Here is a 21,214-nt window from a genome sequence, read left to right as displayed (position 1 = left end):
TATCTGAGCTCAGTTCCACACTCCATCCTTACCCGGGAGTGGAATATCACACCTCTGGCTTGAGGTGTAATACCCCTGTAGCAGCCGAATCCTCAGGGTGCTACATTCCCCCCTGGTAAATCACAGCACGTCCTCGGGCTGTAAGAGAACAAAACATCCACAAACATACAAATTTTCATAACAACATAAACATATAAAACATTATATATATATCATCAGCAATAAACCTGTCATATAAAACTTTTCATAAATAACATTCTTGTAAACTTTCTTGTTCCTCCGGCCACGGTGCAACTTGTGACCGGGTCAAGTGCGACAGTCTCCTGTAGAAAAACACGGCTTTCCTATAAAACCAATAAGGGGCGCCTTAGAAAGCGCAACTATATACAAGGGGAGGTATGGCCGCTCTCAGTCCTCGGCCAGGTATTAGGGAGGAATGACCGCTCTCAGTCCTCGGTCAGTGGGACTAGGGACACACGGGTTAAAGTTCACTTTGCTGGTCCCAACGGGGACTATAATGGTAACAGTTCCTGTACCCCGACGCGTAACTATGTACAGTCTCTTTACCGTAGTTTAATGACGGCGTACTCCTGCTCCTTCTTCAGACCCGTCCGGGTCCTCTTGCTCCTCCTCACACCGCAGCTCCTCCTCCGTCAGGCGATGCACATGGAGGGCGTAGGGTCCTTTGGCACATTTGTGCCGGGTGAATGTGACCTCGTCCCCTACATACAGGTCACGACCTTTGTGTCCCTCCGGCAGATGGCTTTCTACGTCTCTGCGGGTGACAAAGACGTCGCCGGGGGTGTGATGATCCCTGATGAAACCCCAACCGTGCTGCAGTTGGAATTTAATTACAGTCCCGGTGGCACGGGGACCGTGGGCTGCACGGGGGTTCCTCCTGGTCCGGCTCTTCTGCTCTGCGCTCTGGATTTGCAGCCGCTGCTCTCGGACCCGCCTCTCTCTCCTCTCCCGGTCGAAGACCTCTAACTGCTGCCGGCAGCACTCCGCACGTTCAGCTGCGGCTGCCCGCGTTTCTTGGGTGAATCCCATGAGGTCTCCTCCGGTGGGGTCCCACGCAAACTGCGCTTCCTCCAACGAGAGTGGGGTGATCTTAACGGGCTTCGGAACCGGAATCAGGGGCTCATCTAGGGGTCTTTCTTTCCGGAGTCGGGGATGGTGGTACTCCGGTGGCCACACAGAGGGCTGCCCATCCGGGCAAGTGTGCTGGGCAAACAAGTCTTCACCCAGGTGCGGCACTCTAGATGTTGAGGGCGCGGTGGTGGAAGCGGCGCCCGGGTTCACCAGGCCTTGCGACCAGGCTTGGGGCACCCTGAAGGTAAAGGGCACCGTGAAGACGGCGGCGCCCGGGGTTACTTGGCCCGGCGACCAGGCCGGTGGTTCAGTGGAGGTGGAGGGCGCTGTTGGTACTGCGGCGCCCGGGGGCACTCGGCCTTGCGACCAGGCCGGTCGTGTTTCCTGCTTTGCCGCGCTCAGGGTTGAGGCGCGTGACGTCACAAGGGTCGCGGCCGCGGCTTCTGCTTGAGGCCTTGTCTGGAGAGGTGACGGTGCAGCGACGGGCACGGCAGGGGGAATTTCGGGCTCTGCGACGGGGAGCTGGGGCAGGCTCACGGTTTCTCATCTCGGGGTAGTGACGTCCCCTTTACCTGCCTCCGTCCGTTCAGCTCCCTCCTCGGCGCCGTCTCTGGCCTTCACTCCTCCTGCACCATCCTCAGAGGCGGTCTGTCTCCTCGTCTCGGGTGGCGTGCTTCGCTGGCGGGTTCTTGTCTGCAGGGCCATCTCTCGGCTCCACTCCGTCAGTGTCTCTCGCTGCACCTGGGCCATCCTCCGTGCGAGGCGCTCCAGCGCGGTCTGCGCACACTCCCGGTCTTGGGGGAGCTGTGCTAGGATCTCCACTAGGCCTAGTGGGGTTGTTGCTTGCAGCAGGCTCCTGACCACAGGGTCGGTGCTGCCTGACTCTCCCTCCATCTCCGGGTACGACTTCTCTGGACTCCTCTCCAGACTTCTTGTCTCCGGGTGCGCTCTCTCCAGACTCCTCCAGGCTGCACCCATCTTCGTTCTTTTGTTCTGTCTCCGCCCACATTGAGGATGGTCCCGGGTCATCTTAGTGATTGTCAGTTCCAGGGGCAGTTCTCTCACGCTGATGGACACTTCTATCATCACAGTCTCTGTTAGTGGGGGCGGTTTCCGCTTTTGGCGCCATTCCTTGACCTGGCCCACGATGGGAGGTGGCCTCTTGCCACCCTCTGGCACGCCCATAATGGCGTCTGCTCTTCCAAGGCGGGAAATCTTCTGGAAATGGCGGGAATCGTCTCCCAGTGGCGGGAAACTCCGTAGATGGCGGGAAAAAGGCTGCAGATGGCGGGCAACCGGCGGGAAACGATCCGTGATGGCGTCCGATGGCGGGGACCCTCTGGAATCGGCGGGAGACTTCTTTTTGAGGTAAATGTGAACTTTTCTTCAGGCACGCAGTACCCGGTGGTTGCGGGCACGAAATCCTGCCGACTACGCCAAAGTTGACGCGCCCCCTGGGCCAGTGCTGTTTGGGGGATACCCGGAGCCGGATCAGATGGGGGTTGTAGTCTCCGAGTGGCGGCGACCCGGTCCGTGCCCAGGGTGTCAAACTCAGTGTGTGGCAGTCTTTACAGATGTTGTTAGTGTTCTTAGTGTCGACTACGCCACCCGTTGATTTGCGGTCAAAAGGCCGCCGCTGCAGCAGGGTCCGCTGAGGCTGGTGGTATGTGTGCAGCTGTGGTAGTATAACCCCCAACGGGAGGGGTATAGCCTCAGGGGGTCAGGTGTAGAGGATGGTGGTAGTGGAGGTGCAGTGTGGATGGTAAGAAGACTCAGAGTCGGGCTGTGCAGTTCAGGGTTTTTACTTACTGCTGTTCTGTTGGTCACTCTGGCCTTGAGTGACCGCCCGAGCCGTGCTGCGTCCACCAGGTCCTGGACTCGGCCAACCCCCAAGCAATTCTGGAGCGTGGTCCTGAGCTCCCTTTCTGACTTTCCTTTCTACTGGCCGTTCTCACCAGGGGTCCACTTATGTCCGGCTCCCTCGGGCCTCTTGGTGGGTGCACCTCTTCGGGGTTCCCTGACCCTATACCTGGTGTGCCTTCCTTGTGGACTTGGTGAGGGTCGTGGCAGATCCTGCCCACGACCTCCGGTCTCTGGCTAAGGTGTGCTTTGCCTCTGCCAGCTTGGGATCCGGTACCCTTGTGCCAACCCTTCACCCTTCTGGTCTAATTCTGGGTTCTTGGGGTTCCTTCTTCTTCCCCTCTGGGTCCTTCTCTCCTCCTCTCTCTCTTCTCTCTGCAGGCTCTCCTGGACCTCTCTACAAAAGACCCTGTTCTAAGATGGTGCCCACCTTATATACTCCCTCTATGTGTGAGCTCAGGTGACCAGCACCCAATGAGCTCCTAGCCTTACCCAGACTGCTCCCCCTATCTGCCCCTACACTACTGGGATGTTCCACCCCCCTCCCACTCCAGCCAGGGACAGACACTGTCGTACCTGCACATATACCTAGTGGGAGTACCATCGGTCTGTCCCCCGGAAATGGGATGTATGTAGTGTATGCAGCTATCTGAGCTCAGTTCCACACTCCATCCTTACCCGGGAGTGGAATATCACACCTCTGGCTTGAGGTGTAATACCCCTGTAGCAGCCGAATCCTCAGGGTGCTACAACTGCTTTGCACTCTCTTGGCATGTCCTCCCGGTGTTTTCTCCACTCCGTCCAGTGTCTTGGGCGGCTCGCGGTGGTGTGATGGACCTGCGGTGACGTCATTGAGTCATGTGTCAGGTCACATGACTCAATGAAGTCATGGCAGGTCCTTCACAACACCACGACCCATACAGCAGACCAGACGGAGGGGAGAAAACACCGGGAGGACATCAGAAGGTAAGTATAATCTTTATTTTTTATTTTAAATTATTATTTTTTTTTAACATGTTCTAAGGTACTTGGGTCTGGAGGAGAGTCTCATCTTCTCCAAACCCGGGTACCATCCGCACATAGAAACGCATAATATCCATGTGTACAAATGTACTGACACGGATATTATGCGTTTCAATGCAAGTCAATGGCGGCAATTACGCTGCGTGTCCGCAAAATTAATGGACATGCTGCGTATTTTTCCGCAATGATAATCCGCAGCGGAAATTTCCGCAGCATGTGCACAGCACATGCGGATTATCATTGGGGACCATGGGGCACATATTACCAAGCGTTTTTGCTGCGGAAATTCCTCAGCAAAAATGCTTGAAAAACGCATAGTGGGCACGCAGCCTTATACTTTGTAACCCGTCAGCCATGCAGACACAAGATACGCTTTGTTCCAAATTATTATGCAAATAATATTTTCTCAGATTTTCCCAAATTACCTATATGAATTGCAGTCATTGTAATTTTCCAGTCAAATAACTATTTGAGTACAATTGAAAGGTTTTTGTACAAACTGCCTATGATAACAGTATATTTTTAAAAAAATAAAAAAATAAAACTGCACTCAAAATGCATGTTCCAAATTATTATGCACAGAAGAGTTTTCAACCTTTTCATTTTAATAAAGAACAAAAAAATGGTCATTTTTTAAATTATAAGCATTAGCAGGTTATTAGAAACTGAAATCAAACAGTTTTCAACTCAAAACTTTATTCTAGGTGATGTTACATTTGCACATAGGACCCCTTGTTCGAAAGGAGCTTCTGAACTCTCTTGTCCATTGAATTTGTCAGGTTTTGGATGGTTTCTGCTTCAATTGTTTTGCATGAGGACAGAATACCCTCCCAGAGCTGTTGCTTAGATGTGAACTGCCTCCCGCCATCATAGACACTCCTTTTGATGATGCTCCAGAGGTTCTCAATGGGGTTGAGGTCAGGGGAGCATGGGGGCCACACCATAAGTTTGTCCCCTTTTATGCCCACAGCAGCCAGAGATGCAGATGTGTTATGTGCAGCATGAGACGGGGCATTATCAGAGTATAACTCGGACGAGTGCAATCCGATAAAAAATTGGATTGCACTAGGACCAATGTTATTCAATTATGCCGTGCAGATCTGCGTATTTTTCTTAGCTGTATTTGGCATGATGCAATTTCACTCTGAAATCAGATGGGTGTGAGAAAAAAAAAATTGCATGCTGTATGTACCATCAGTATGGCATCTGATCTTTACAGATACATTGTAATTTTGTAACATAGGAAACTGTAAAAGATTAATAGCTGTGGAGTAAAAAAAAACAGAATGTATTTAGACACAGATGTAGACACAGTCTAGGACACCATTGAGTTGAGGGGTGCAAAATTTATACGTTTGAGGTAGAAAAAACATAAGTGAAAGATGAAGTTACAAGATGCGCAGTGGGACCAAGTGGACTTAAAACAAATAAAATGTAGAGTACCAGCTTGTCACTGACCCAGACACGTAGCTTGGGGAGGTGGTTAACTTGTGCGCAAAATTCTATAGCGTAGTAAAATTTTGCACTTTGCACCCCAACTGCCAAATAATTCAGGGAGCTAATGCTGTACTGATTAAGCCAAAGTGCATGAATAATGAATTCAGCGGCTGCCCTGACATCTTGGTTGGTGCTACCAGTGTCAATACAGAGCACAGTAGTCGATATGAGTTTGTCCTCGCCTGCTGCACTCTGCAGTGACCGAATTCACATAAGATGAACCTCTAATGAATGAAGTCTGTAATGAATTATGTGCAGAGCTAAGAGCTGCTTTTATGATTCAGCACACTTTTTCTAACCCTAAGGCTAGGGTCACATGACATTATAAAAAAAAATCGGTTAGCGTTTCATCCAGAAAACTGAGATGATTTTTTTTCTCACTTGTCATCCGTGGTGTGCAATCTTTTTTTTTTACTCAGCAGCTATTACCAATCATTTACAGTTTCCTATACTACAGAATTGCAATGTATCCGTAAAAATCGGATGTTGTACTGTGGCACCTGTGAGGCAGTGAGTGTCACGCAAGGTGTGGGAAACACTTAGTGCAACACAGAGGGAAGAGAGAAAGGTAGCCCAGACACTAGGGAAAGGGGGGAGTGGAGACCTCCTAGTCTGGTCTAGTGTCACCCCGTCTCAACTATCAACCCTATATTGGCTCTTAATCAATCGCCGCACGCGTTCCTCGCCCTGTCTTTCCCTGGCGCTAGACTCAGGCTAGGGAAGGGATGAGCACTAGGCGATCTCCACTGAACTCTAAAGACAAAAAGGAAGGACAAACAGGGGAAATCGCTTAGTTTTTAGACGACTCCAGACAAATGCGCACACGTCCTCAAACACCAGAGAGGAGGAAGTACTGCTCTTGCTGAAGACTCCCAAGGAGTAATGAATATCACTGACACCTCCCTCTGTACACAGCAGGTATTTATACACTCAGACCAGGGAGTTAATTAACCAGAGGAAGGTAGCCGCTAGGTCCTAGAGACAGCCTCTAAGAAGATGTCTAACGCCAAAAGTAGAGATCTCTTGCAACAACAGCAGGGCGACTGTCACTTCTGACACACCTGTGACAGAAAGGGATCATATGCGAGGGATGGTAGTATGTGTCTCCTAGGATGTGCATAGAGGCATATTGAACCCGCTGGATTGCATTGCAGTCACAGACACAGCTGTGATTGCAGTGCAGAATAAAAGTAAAGTTTGAACTTGGGCAAGCTATTTGGCTAAGTTGGATTCAAGAAAACCCGGCATGAGCTTTTATTTTGGGAGTGAACTACAGGTGGCAATGGGGCGGTTCACTCCCTCCAGCCGGGTCTTATAAGTGGCTCATGGCCACAGATTTCATTTAAAAACCTGCAGCAAAGGTCTGGGTGTGTCAGTGTTTTGTCTGCAAGCTGCAGAGCAGGTGGCTCAGCAACACAGGTCTGCGTGAAGCAAACACAGAGCTTAAGAAAGCAAAACTACTGGCGCACCTCAGCGCGACACGGTGGTGCAGTCGCCCATGGTAACGGGTTTGGAGAATGCGGGGGAGTTCTTTGCTGACTGCAATATGAAGGACGAACTAGAAGTGATTGGGATTAAATCCCTAGAACAAAAGATCACCTCCCTGGCTGAAAAAGAAATAAAATTGTTCTGGACAGTAAAATCTTTGAAATCATATGTGGACTCTAATCGAATCCCTCATGGTCTGCGAGTCTACAAAGAGATCTCTCAATTCAGAGAGGATGAATCTTTCCAAAAAGCCTGGGATAATATCCACCTTGAATGCTCTATGCAACTTCTAAAACTGACTTTAACCCGCAATGAGACAGAACTAAGTAATATAACTGCACAATTGGATAAAGCTAAAACAGAACTATCTTTAAGATTATTGGAGAATCAAACGAAAATCTTTTTGAATAAACTCGACAAAAAACTGGTACCTCTACAAGCTGAAATAAAACAGAAAAAAAGACAAGTTTATCCGTGATAAAAAAGACTTTGAATCGAATAATATCTTTAGATGGAACAAAAACATACCGTATACAAGGAAGTTCAATTTCAAATCAAGAAGGTCTCCTCAATCTAGCTTCAAAAAATTCAAAAGAACAGATACTGATGGTTGGACTACGGACTCCGACTCGAGTTAAGGAGAAGATCCGCATAGTATGGACACAACCCAAAATGAACAAGTCCCAAAAAACTCTATACCACCAGAAAACGATCAAGGAGAGGGGGGGAAGCAATGGAAAAAGAGACAAGAACGCAATAATTAGAGGCACCAAACGGAAACAAGTCTCCTGGAGAAAATGAATGACATAAATGACTCAAGCAATGAAATAGTAAATCTTACTGATCACACGCTGTCAAATAATCATCCTAATCTCTTAAAAAAGGGACTTAATTTCTGTATACCAGAAAAATGTAATCTTACAGATTTTAAAATTGATTTGTATAAGGCAACACGTAAAATGCATTTATATAAACTATTTGTTAATAAAGATCTGAACTCCACACCTTCCCTGATAGGAGAGATCCCAAGTACTATCGACAGTTTAGGGTTTAGTATATCTACAGAGAATCGTGTACAACAGTCTGACATTAATCTATTATTGAGCATTAATAATTCCCCCTCAAATGAGATAGAAACCAATGAACATACTTACTATCCCCCCCTTTACAGGAGGTATAAAATCTACATTTATGCCCCCAGTTACACCAGGTAATGTTATCGATTTATTTCAAGAACAGGTGATTTCAGATATTCAATCTGTGGTCTATAATGAACCTGTCGATAATTTGAACACAGGAGAAAAACAAGCCCTTAGAGAGATTAGAAATTGGAATGATATAGTAATCCGAAGGACAGCTAAAGGGGGTAATATAGTGTTGATGAAAAAAAATTATTATTTAGAGGAATCGATGCGACACTTGTCAGATAAAAATACATAAAAAAAAATAGATAAAGACCCCACACAAAGATCCAAGGACCAATTAAGGTCTCTACTCAGATTGTCAGTGGAGAGCGGCACTTTAGCAAAGAAAACAGCAGAGAAACTACTACCTGAATTTCCAAAGAAACCGCACTGGTATTTTCTGCCAAAAGTGCATGAATGTTTACTCAATCACCCAGGACGACCAATAGTCTCCGGGATAGGCTCTGTGACAGAATCCCTATCCAAATATCTTGATTGGCTATTGAAACCGTTATTAAAACGAATTCCATTTTATATAAAAGATACAGGAGATTTCTTAAGAATACTGCGAGATGTAGAATGGCAAGATGATTGGCACCTAACTTCCATAGATGTCGAGAGCCTATACACATGCATGCCACAGGATGCAGGTGTACAGGCTATTATCGACATCTTGGAAAAGGCACAAAAGGAAGATCGCTACACTGAGTTTGTAAAAAAAGCATTGACCTTTATTCTCACTCATAACGCCTTCCAGTTTGATAAAATATGGTACACACAAATAACGGGGACCGCAATGGGTACCCCCGTTGCATGTACATTCGCTAATCTGTTTTTAGCAGCTTTTTAAGAAATTTATATTTACAGTAACGATAATCCGTTCTTTAGAATACATCAAAACATACCACAGATATGTGGATGACGTGTTCATGATATGGGCAGGTTCAGAGACACAGTTCAACGATTTTGTACTATATCTAAATTCTGTAAATACTTTAAATATGAAATTTACCTCTATATTGGGAAATTTGAAGTTAGAATTCCTTGATGTACGGATTTCTATCCAAAATAATAACATCATTACAGAGTCATTCCGTAAATCAACGGCAACTAATATGTTAATGCATCTGAACACTGTCACTTTATGAAGTAATTACTCTGGAACGCTTCAACGGATCCTCCTAATTCTGAGACAGTTTTTTCGTGACATATTGTACTTCATGATAGTGGTAAAATTTCTTCGATATCACTTGCGTTTATTTGTGAAAAAATCGGAAATTTGGCAAAAATTTTGCAATTTTCAAATTTTGAATTTTCATGCCCTTAAATCAGAGAGATATGTCACACAAAATAGTTAATAAATAACATTTTCCACATGTCTACTTTACATAAGCACAATTTTGGAACTCAATTTTTTTTTTGTTAGGAAGCTATAAGGGTTAAAAGTTGACCAGCAATTTCTCATTTTTCCAACAAAATTTACAAAAACATTGTTTTAGGGACCACATCTTATTTGAAGTGACTTTGAGGGGCCTTTATGACAGAAAATATCCAAAAGTGATGCCATTCTAAAAACTGCACCCCTCAAGGTGCTCAAAACCACATTCAAGAAGTTTATTAACCCTTCAGGTGTTTCACTGGAATTTTTGGAATGTGGAAGAAAACAATGAACATTTATCTTTTTTTCACAAAAATGTTACTTTAGACCCATTTTTTTTATTTTCACAAGGGTAACAGGAAAAAATGGAATACACATATGTGAGGGAAAACCACTGTTTGGGCGCACGGCAGGGTTTGAAAGGGAAGGAGCGCCATTTGACTTTTTGAATGTAAAATTTGTTTGAATAATTAGCAGACGCCATGTTGCATTTGGAGAGCTCCTGATGTGCCTAAACAGTGGAAACCCCCCACAAGTAACACCATTTTGGAAACTAGACCCCTTAGGGAACTTATCTAGATGTGTGGTGAGCACCTTGAACCCCAAGGTGCTTCACAGAAGTTTATAATATTGAGCTGTAAAAATAAAATTTTTACATTTTTCCCACAAAAACGTTTTTCATCCCTTAATTTTGAATTATCATAAGGGTAATAGGATAAATTGCACCATGAAATTTGTTGTGCAATTTCTCCTGAACACGCCGATACCCCATATGTGGAGGCAAACCACTGTTTGGGTGCACGGCAGGGTTTGAAAGAGAAGGAGCGCCATTTGACTTTTTGAATGTAAAATTTGCTTGAATAATTAGCGGACGCCTTGTTGCATTTGGGGAGCCCCTGATGTGCCTAAACAGTGGAAACCCCCCACAAGTGACACCATTTTGGAAACTAGACCCCTTAGGGAACTTATCTAGATGTGTGGTGAGCACCTTGCACCCCCAGGTGCTTCACAGAAGTTTATAATATTGAGCTGTAAAAAATAAAATTTTTACATTTTTCCCACAAAAACGTTTTTCATCCCTTAATTTTGAATTATTATAAGGGTAATAGGATAAATTGCACCATGAAATTTGTTGTGCAATTTCTCCTGAACACGCCGATACCCCATATGTGGAGGCAAACCACTGTTTGGGTGCACGGCAGGGTTTGAAAGAGAAGGAGCGCCATTTGACTTTTTGAATGTAAAATTTGCTTGAATAATTAGCGGACGCCTTGTTGCATTTGGGGAGCCCCTGATGTGCCTAAACAGTGGAAACCCCCCACAAGTGACACCATTTTGGAAACTAGACCCCTTAGGGAACTTATCTAGATGTGTGGTGAGCACCTTGCACCCCCAGGTGCTTCACAGAAGTTTATAATATTGAGCCGTAAAAATAAAATTTTCACAATTTTCCCACAAAAAATGTTTTTCATTCCCTAATTTTGCATTATCATAAGGATAACAGGAGAAATTGCACCATGAAATTTGTTGTGCAATTTCTCCTGAGTACGCCGATACCCCATATGTGGGGGAAAACCACTGCTTTGGTGTACGGCAGGGTTCGGAAGAGAAAGGAGCGCTATGTTGGCTGGGATAGGTTGCAGACACCATGCCACATTTGAAGAGTCGCTGACATGCCAAAAGAGCAGAAACCCCCACAAGTGACCCCATTTTGTAAACTACACCTCTCAAGGAATTCATCTAGGGAAGTAGTGAGTATTTTTTAATTTTTAAGTTTATACCATTGGGCAGTGAAAAAAGCATAATTATATTTTTACCACAAAAAAAATGTTTTACCCTCAGATTTTACATTTTCACACAGGGAAATGGGTAAAAATGGTGCCGAAATGTGTCACACAATTTCTTCTAAAAGTGGCAATACCCCATATGTGGCTGTATCGTACCGCTTAGCCATATGGCGAGATCTGGGAGGGACGGAGCGCTATTTGACAATTGGAGAACAAATTATTGTAGAATAGGCATTTGGATTTGGGAGCACAAAATTTTCTGAATTTCTTTTGGGGGGCAAGGGCCATTTCGCTTTTCCAGAGCCTTTCTGCTACCAGTAACTTGGAATATTTTTAACAGATGACGGACCTGAGTGGGGACTAGCTATTTTTGAGGACTGAGTTGAAGCTTTTATTGGGAACATTTTATGTAACATTTATCCGGCGCTCTAGGCTGAGCACTTACATCGGGGTTTCCATCTAAATTTCCAAGTGATGTAATTCAGATGAAACCCCTGCGGGATCCATTCACTGTAATGAGGCAGCAGAGTTACTCTGGACTCCGTCTGGCCTCTGTTTAGCGGTGTCCTTTTTTTTCAGAAGTGCACAAAACTGTGGCCAACCGCACTTTTATGCACGCCTAAAAAAACTGACACTGTGGGATCACAGGCCAGATGGCATCCACAGTGGCCTATATCTGCCTCATTACAGGGAATCTTCCGTCATGGGTTCCGTCTGAATCACGTATTTCAGAGATTCACACGGAAACTCTGGTGTAAGTGCTCAGACCAGAGCGCAGGATAAATGTGAGCAGAGCCTTACTGCGATCTTTGGGAGACATAATAAACAAATCAGTAGCAGGTGAAGAATTGGTTTTATTTATTTTTTACGCCATTCCTCGTGCGGTATAAGTGATGAGATTACTTTATTCTTCGGGTCGGTGCGATTACAGAGATACCAGATTTATATCTGGTTTTTATGATTGACAGCTGTCACGCACTAAGACGCTTTTTTGCAAAATCTAGTTTTTGCTTCGCCATATTTTGAGAGCTATAATTTTTCCATATTTCGGCCGACAGAGTCATGTGATGGCTTGTTTTTTGCGGGATGAGTTGACATTTTTATTGGTACCATTTTTGGGTACGTGACATTTTTTGATCGCTTTCTATTCCGTTTTTTGGGAGGTAAAATTAACAAAAACCAACAATTCAGGAATTGTTTTTTGAGTTTTTTTTTTATGCCATTCTGCGTGTGGTAAAAGTGATAATGCAGCATTATTCATCGGGTCAGTAGGTTTACAGAGATACTACACTTACTATATTTTTTTTATGTTTTGGCGCTTTTACACAATAAAACAATTTTATAGAAAAAATATTTTTTTTGCATCGCTTTATTCTGAGCGCTATAATTTTTTTATTTTTTGGCTGATAGAGCTGTATGGTGGCTTTTTTTTGCGGAACAAGATGACATTTTCAGCGGTACCATTTTTATTTCCATTTTGCTTTTTGATCGCATTTTTTTCCACTTTTTGTTTGGCGATATGATGAAAAAGCATAGTTTTTTGCTCCGTTTTTTATTTATTTTTATTACGGTGTGCACAGAAGGAGTTAATTAGTGTGACAGTTTTATAGATCGGGTTGTTTCGGACGCCGCGATACCAAATATGTGCACTTTTTTACATATATATATACGGATTTATTGGTTTAATATTTTATTTATTTATTTTTATTTATTTTGTGATTTTTTTTTTAACAGTTTGAAAACTTTTTTTTACTTTTTTTTTACATTTTTACTTAGTCCCTGTATGGGACATTCAATTTTATTTTTCCAATCACTGATGTCATGCAATGTAATAGACATATATTACATTGCATGACATCTTTGCTGACTGTTTCACAGTCAGTGTCTCCTGTTGGACTCAGCTGCAGGGCTGAGCTCAGCAGGACACCATATATGGCAGATCTGGAGGCAGTCATGTGACCTCCAGCTGCCATAACAACAGAAGGTCCTGGAAGCTATCAGGGGGCCGTCGGAGAGGTAAGTTGACAACCCCCTCTCCTCTCACTATCTTCTATATGCCGCGATCACTATAGATCGTGGCATATAGAAGATAGCAAAGGGTTAACATCATTGGGACCTGATCCAATCAGGTCCCGATGATGTCCCCTGTCAGAGCTATCGCTCTGCACCGGAATCGCAGCGCTTGCTGGATCCTGGGGGTCCTGAGCGCTGCGGGACCACCCACCGTTTTTAAACGTCGGCGCTGCACAGAGCCCAGCAAGCGTCGACGTTTATGTACAGTGGGCGGTCCTGAGCCGGTTAATAAAACCCAGGCAGAATTATTAAAGAATAGATTAAAAGACAAAAAAGAAGAAAGATTCATCTTCAATTTCAAATTTGACCCACTATCTAATGTAATAAATAAAGCTATTAGGAATAACTGGTACATTCTAGAAAAAGATAGAGATTTAACAGAGAGAGCTTCAAAAAAGCCACTGATTTCATATCGTCGTAGTAAAAATCTGGGAGATATTATCACTCAAAATAGATATGTTGAATATAATAAAAAAAACTTGGCTTGAAAAAAGTACCCCCAAAGGTAACTTTAAATGCGAGCACTGCACCTTTTGCAATTTCCACAATGTCGATAAAATTTTAAGAATTGGTGCCATTACCCATATAGTTAATGACTTTATTTCTTGCAGATCCAATTACGTGGTGTATGTAAGTACATGCCCTTGTAAAAAATTTTATATTGGTAAGACTATCAGACCCCTCTTTGTACGATTTAGAGAACATTATAACTCAATTACAACAAGAAAAGGTTCACCAAAATTAATTCAACATATTATAGATTGTCATAATGCAGACCCTAAAGTATTACAGTTTGCAGGACTAGAACAAGTAAAAAACTCCCCAAAGGGCGGTGATCGCAATAAACTATTGCTACAACACGAAGCCAGATGGATCCTTAATTCTGAAGCCCAGGGACCACTGGGCTTAAATGAGAAGTTAGATCTTTCTATTTTTTTATAATGATGAAATTATGTGTTGTCTTTTATATCTTTCACATATCTGTCCGCCTCATTATTATTGCAGGTCAGTTATAGAAAGCATGAATTGTTTTTAACGCACTAATCATATTGCACGTGTATGTATTGATGTGCATGACATGCTGGCTGCTTAAAAAGCAGTGATTAGGTGTTCACTTCACCTGGGACCCGTTGAAGCTCTGGAAGGGAGCGAAACGGCCGTCGTCCTCTCTCTCACTCCCCCGCACACCCTCAGGAACCTCCGTCCGATGCTGCTAGCTACTATGTACTGTGAGTACAAATAAAGGACATCTTTGGAACTATTGGTGAGTGCTACCTTTACTTTGGCTTTTGTACTATTTGTCTGCAAGCTGCAGAGCAGGTGGCTCAGCAACACAGGTCTGCGTGAAGCAAACACAGAGCTTAAGAAAGCAAAACTACTGGCGCACCTCAGCGCGACAAGGTGGTGCAGTCGCCCACGGTAACGGGTTTGGAGATGGACTGTGTTACGACCCGGCTGCGATCCGGAGGATACCATTTACCTTTACTTTGTGAGTTTTTGTAACATGAAGACATGTAAGTTGAACTTTACAGGGTCGCTGCCTCATTACTGCACAATGTGAACACCGCCGCACTACACACCGTTTGACATCTGATTTTTTTTTCTTGCACCCATAGACTTGAATGGGTGAGTCTCATCCAATGTAGCGATGCTGCGATTTTTTTACATAAAGATTCAGTCAGTGAAAAAAAATGTTCATCTGTACTGCCCCATTGAATAACAGTTCTTTAAAGGATAACACATATGATGAGAGGTTGAAAAAGTTGGGTTTGTTTAGCTTAGAAAAAAGACGCCTCAGATGAGATCTCATTTACATGTATAAATATGTGTGGTCAGTACAAAGGACTGGCACATGACTTATTCCTTCCAAAGAACATATTAAGGACCAGGGGGCACTAATTATGGGTGGAAGAAAGGCGATTCCAGCAGCTAAACAGGAAACGGTTCTTTATAGTTAGAGCAGTCAGACTATGGAATGTCCTACCACAAGAGTTAGTAATGGCAGACACTATTTCGGCTTTCAAAAAAGGGCTGGATAATTTCCTCAGTACAGATAACATTGTGGGTTATAGTTAATTTAGTGATAAAATGTATAATTGGTGGAGGAAGGTTGAAATTAATGGACCTACATCTTTTTTCAACCTATGTAACTATACAGTACAGACCAAAAGTTGGGACACACCTTCTCATTTAAAGATTTTTCTGTATGTTCATGACTATGAATATTGTACATTCACACTGAAGGCATCAAAACTATGAATTAACACATGTGGAATTATATACTCAACAAAAAAGTGTGAAACAACTGAAAATATGTCTTATATTCTAGGTTCTTCAAAGTAGCCACCTTTTGCTTTGATGACTGCTTTGCACACTCTTGGCATTCTCTTGATGAGCTTCAAGAGGTAGTCACCGTAAATGGTCTTCCAACAATCTTGAAGGAGTTCCCAGAGATGCTTAGCACTTGTTGGCCCTTTTGCCTTCACTCTGCGGTCCAGCTTACCCCAAACCATCTCAATTGGGTTCAGGTCTGGTGACTGTGGAGGCCAGATCATCTGGCGTAGCACCCCATCACTCTCCTTCTTGATCAAATAGCCCTTACATAGCCTGGAGGTGTGTTTGGGGTCATTGTCCTGTTGAAAAATAAATGATGGTCCAACTAAACGCAAACCGGATGGAAGAGCATGCCGCTGCAAGATGCTGTGGTAGCCATGCTGGTTCAGTATGCCTTCAATTTTGAATAAATCCCCAACAGTGTCACCAGCAAAGCACCTTCACACCATCACACCTCTTCCTCCATGCTTCACGGTGGGAACCAGGCATGTAGAGTCCATCCGTTCACCTTTTCTGTGTCGCACAAAGACACAGTGGTTGGAACCAAACATCTCAAATTTGGACTCATCAGACCAAAGCACAGATTTCCACTGGTCTAATGTCCATTCCTTGTGTTCTTTAGCCCAAACAAGTCTCTTCTGCTTGTTGCCTGTCCTTAGCAGTGGTTTCCTAGCAGCTATTTTACCATGAAGGCCTGCTGCACATCTCCTCTTAACAGTTCTTGTAGAGATGTGTCTGCTGCTAGAACTCTGTGTGGCATTGATCTGGTCTCTAATCTGAGCTGCTGTTTACCTGCGATTTCTGAGGCTGGTGACTCGGATAAACTTATCCTCAGAAGCAGAGGTGACTCTTGGTCTTCCTTTCCTGGGGCGGTCCTCATGTGAGCCAGTTTCTTTGTAGCGCTTCATGGTTTTTGCAACTGCACTTGGGGACACTTTCAAAGTTTTCCCAATTTTTCGCACTGACTGACCTTCATTTCTTAAAGTAATGATGGCCACTCAGAAAAAAAAAACAGCTAACAGTCTATTCAGTAGGACTATCAGCTGTGTATCCACATGACTTCTGCACAACACAACTGATGGTCCCAACCCCATTTATAAGGCAAGAAATCCCACTTATTAAACCTGACAGGGCACACCTGTGAAGTGAAAACCATTTCCGGTGACTACCTCTTGAAGCTCATCAAGATAGTGCCAAGAGTGTGCAAAGCAGTCATCAAAGCAAAAGGTGGCTACTTTGAAGAACCTAGAATATAAGACATATTTTCAGTTGTTTCACACTTTTTTGTTAAGTATATAATTCCACATGTGCTAATTCATAGTTTTGATGCCTTCAGTGTGAAGGTACAATTTTCATAGTCATGAAAATACAGAAAAATCTTTAAATGAGACTTTAAATATACAGTACAGACCAAACTTTTGGTCTGTACTGTATATTATAGGGTTTGGTACTCAGCTGCGGTTGAGGTAGGCACAGGAAGCGGTTTCATAAAAATATTCAGGCAGGTTTATTCAGACTTCATAAACTGCTCAGCGTAAGAAACAAAGCAAAAGCCTTTTCCGGCACAGAGTGAAAACAAAAAATAAACAGTCCATACGGTATAGTGGGTTCACCCGCTCAGGTTAGTGTCTTTTAGCAAAACACACTGGAGGTCTCCACGCCTCCAGCAACAGAAACTGAATGAAACACTTGGTCTCCATTTGATATACCAAAACACGCGCCCGGGGTGGGGATATATGAGAAGCCACTCCCACCCATCTCTATGACTACTAGTAAAGCCCAGCCCTGATACGCCCTATTAACTCTCTCAGCACTATATGTGCTGGAGCATGCTTTCCCGGGCTTACATCACCGAAGCTACCAACCTCGATGATACATATCTCCCCTCAAGGACCTGTTCGGTGGCCATCTTACATATCCCCCCTCTGCCCAAAGCCGGGGGGGCTTGGCACCTTCCGCTATCAAATAGTGGACCGTCGACAGTGCGTCAGCATTGACATGCAGTTTCCCGGGTCTATGCTCTACATGGAAGCTAAAATCCTGAAGCGCTAGGAACCACCTGGTCACTCGGGGATTGTTCCCCTTCTTCTCCCTCATCCACCTCAGTGGGGCATGGTTTGGCATTAGGAATTTCGTGCCTAAGAGGTAGTATCTTAGAGAGTTTCCAACGCCCACTTGATGGCCAAACATTCCTTCTCCACTATGGAGTAATTCCTCTCGCAGGATGACTGCTTCCGGCTTAGATACATTATGCCGTGTTCTTCCCCGTTCACCTCTAGTGATAAGACAGCGCCCAGCCTGACATCTGATGTGTCCGTCTGGACCAAAAACTCCTTAGAGAAATCTGGAGCCACCAGCACTGGATGTTTACACAGGGCTAGCTTCAGTTCCTGGAAGGCCGTCTCAGGTTCTGGAGACCAATTAGCCATAGCCAACTTTGCCCCTTTTAAGGAGGTCCGTCAGAGAGGCGGCTATTATAGCGAAGTTAGGGACGAACCGACGGTAGTATCCCACAATACCCGGGAACGTCCTGACCTGCTTATTTGAGAGAGGTTGTGGCCAACTCTGCATCGCATCAACTTTATTTATTTGGGGCTTTATTTCCCCTATGCCTATGACATTGCCCAAGTATTTGGCTTCCTCCATGCCCATGGCACATTTCTTCGGGTTTATGGAAAACCCCGCCTTCCGTAGAGCATCAAGTATTGCTTGGACTTTGCTCAGATGGCTTCCCCAATCTTGGCTGTAGATCATGATGCCATCCAGTTAGGCCGCTGTATACTTCTTGTGGGGATCTAGGATCCGCTACATGGCTTACTGGAAGGTAGCTGGAGCTCCTTGCAAACCAAAAGGCATCCTTGAGTACTGGAAACAACCATCTGGCGTTGAGAAGGCCGTCTTCTCCTTGGCATCTTGGGACATGGGAATTTGCCAATATTGTTTCGTGAGGTCAAGGGTGGTAATATACCTGACCGGCCCCAACCTTTCAATCAGTTCATTTACTCTGTGCATTAGGTAGGTGTCGAACTTCGAGACTTCGTTGAGCTTCCTTTAGTCATTGAAAAACCACCATTCTGCATCTGATTTCGACACTAAGACTATGGGACTGGACCAGCCACTCTTGGACTCTTCAATGACTCCTAGACTCAGCATCTGCTTCACCTCTTTCGAGGTCACCTCTCGACAGGCTTCGGGAATCCGATACGGCTTCATATTTACTCAGACAGGGTTGAAGTGTCTCACCCTCGCCAATCTATTGTACACCCTCGACTGTGCCTCTTGTGGTCTTGTGGTTCGAGTAGGTGTTCTTTCACAATAGGCATCACATCAGCAATCCTCTCTTACATCTGGGCCACATGTTCGATTACACTCCTGTAGGGTGTAGACTAAGCCTCCCAGGTCTCATTTGCTATGTCCAGGAATCCATGAGGGTGTCGGCCATACAACAGCTCAAAAGGGGAGAATCCAGTAGAGGCCTGTGGAACTTCTCTGATGGAGAACAGAAGGTATGGTAGTAAACAGTCCCAGTCTCAGCCGTCCTTCTCTACGACCTTCTTCAACATGGCCTTCAAGGTTTTATTAAATCTCGACCAAGCCATCCGTCTGGGGATGGTAGACTGAGGTCCGGAGTTGAGGGAGTGGTGAAAAATCCAGCAAATCACAAATCATCTTTGACATAAATGGAGTCCCTTGGTCAGTTAGGATCTCCTTAGGCAACTCTGTCCTGAAAAAGATATGGACCAACTCTCGGGCTATACCCTTGGTGGAGGAGTTTCATAGTGGTACGGCCTCCGAATACCGTGTAGCATAGTCCAGTACCACCAGGTTATACTGATGTCCTCTGGCGGACATGACCAGGGGTCCCACTAGATCCATGGCTATGAGATCAAATGGCTCCTCAATGATAGGCAACGGCACTAAGGGACTACTGAAGTGAGTCACCAGGGAGGTCAGCTGGCAGGTGTGACATGACCTATAGTAATTTACGATTTTTCGGTGACAACCGGGCCAACAGAACCTCTGGAGGATCCGTTCTTAGGTTTTCTATACCCCCAGATGACCACCTAACACGTGTATGGGCCATATCTAACACTCTGTGTCTGTACAGCCCTGGCACCAGTAACTGTTTGATTATCTCCCCTCTGAGCTTGGTGACCCGATATAGTAACTCAATGACATCACTGCGAGCATCGTGAGAATTTTCCTGCTTGCAGTGAACTGCCTGTGGAAATGCAGCTTCAGTGACCGGCGTGACCCTCTATGATGTCACCGCTAGTCACTGAAGCTCCACCTGCAGCCCCTCATTGTCTCGTGGTTTGCAGGCTGGACTGCAGCCTCATGCCGCTGTTCAGGTTGTAAACCAAATATCACAGAGATGTATTACAGCATGGGACAGTATGTCGGACAGGTGAGGGATATTGTTGTTTTTTATTTTTGTCTTTTTTTACAGGGAACAAGGACTTCGATGGATTAGGTATAAAATGAGTATTTTTGTGGTTTATTATTTTCTGTTGTTTTTTTTTACAGGGGACAATGTCTTCAGGGATTAGGCGCTAAGTGAGTATAAATTTGTTTTTTATTTTTAAATAAATTTGTAAAACAGTGTGGACTTTTATTTCAAATAAAGGATTTTATTCAGGCTTTGTTTATTTACAAACTTTTACTATATGGTTAGCAATGGGTAAGTCTTATAGACGCCTCTCCATTACTAACCCATGGGCTTCATGTCAACTGCCAATACAAGGCTGACATGAACCCCAACCCTATTACCACACTTGCCATCGCACCAGGGCAAGTGGGATGATCCGAGGCAAAGCGCCAGATTTGGTGCATCTTATTGATGTGCCATTTCTGGGGTTACTGAGGGCTGATGTTATTAGGCTTTGTAGGGGGCCAGGATCCATGGCTATTAATATAAGCCTGCTGTAGTTTGGCCTTTGCTGGTTAGATTTTATAGGGGGACCCTACCTCAATTTTTTTTCTGGGGTCCTCCTGTAATCTAGCCAGTAATCGCTAATAAAACAGCTGTGAGCTGTTAATAGCCAGGGAACATTTTGGCCTAATGGTCCCTTCCCTGGCTAGTAATATCAGCCCCCAGTGGTCGGCTTTCCCTCTGCTGGCTATGATAATGAAACCGGGAGCCCATGCCATTTTTTTTATTTAATTCTTCATTTTACACTGGATGTACTCAGCGGGGGCTGAATACAACTCCCAGTATTGTCTCCTACTCGTACTGATCTCAGCTGGAGTAGGGGACAATGATGAGAGCTGCCTTCAGCAGCCGGCGCCTGTGATCAGAACAAACTGTGATGCTTTTCCCAGGTGCAGGTAAGTGTCACACGGACACAAAGACAGCACACGGATGTGTCACATGGACATACAGACACACAGATGCCGCACGTATGTCACATATGGACATAATAATAATATTAAATAGTACGGATGGCATATGGACACGGATCATGGAACTCAGCAGTACTGTTTTTTCCTGTACAGGA

General features: G+C 44.6%; 1 protein-coding gene across 2 annotated transcripts in view; it reads right to left on the bottom strand.

Annotated features, from left to right (window-relative positions):
* SPMIP7 (sperm microtubule inner protein 7) overlaps window positions 1-21,214 on the bottom strand; it is a 331,337-nt gene that overhangs the window by 168,825 nt on the left and 141,298 nt on the right. The gene's annotated exons all lie outside the window — the stretch shown is intronic.

Source organism: Phyllobates terribilis, unplaced genomic scaffold, assembly GCF_046119375.1.
Source record: "Phyllobates terribilis strain yellow unplaced genomic scaffold, ASM4611937v1 Scaffold_4__5_contigs__length_816908805, whole genome shotgun sequence".
NCBI classification, from domain to species: Eukaryota; Metazoa; Chordata; class Amphibia; order Anura; family Dendrobatidae; genus Phyllobates; species Phyllobates terribilis.
The sequence above is the reverse complement of the archived record's forward strand: the minus strand, read 5'-3'. Positions and strand labels throughout refer to the sequence as shown.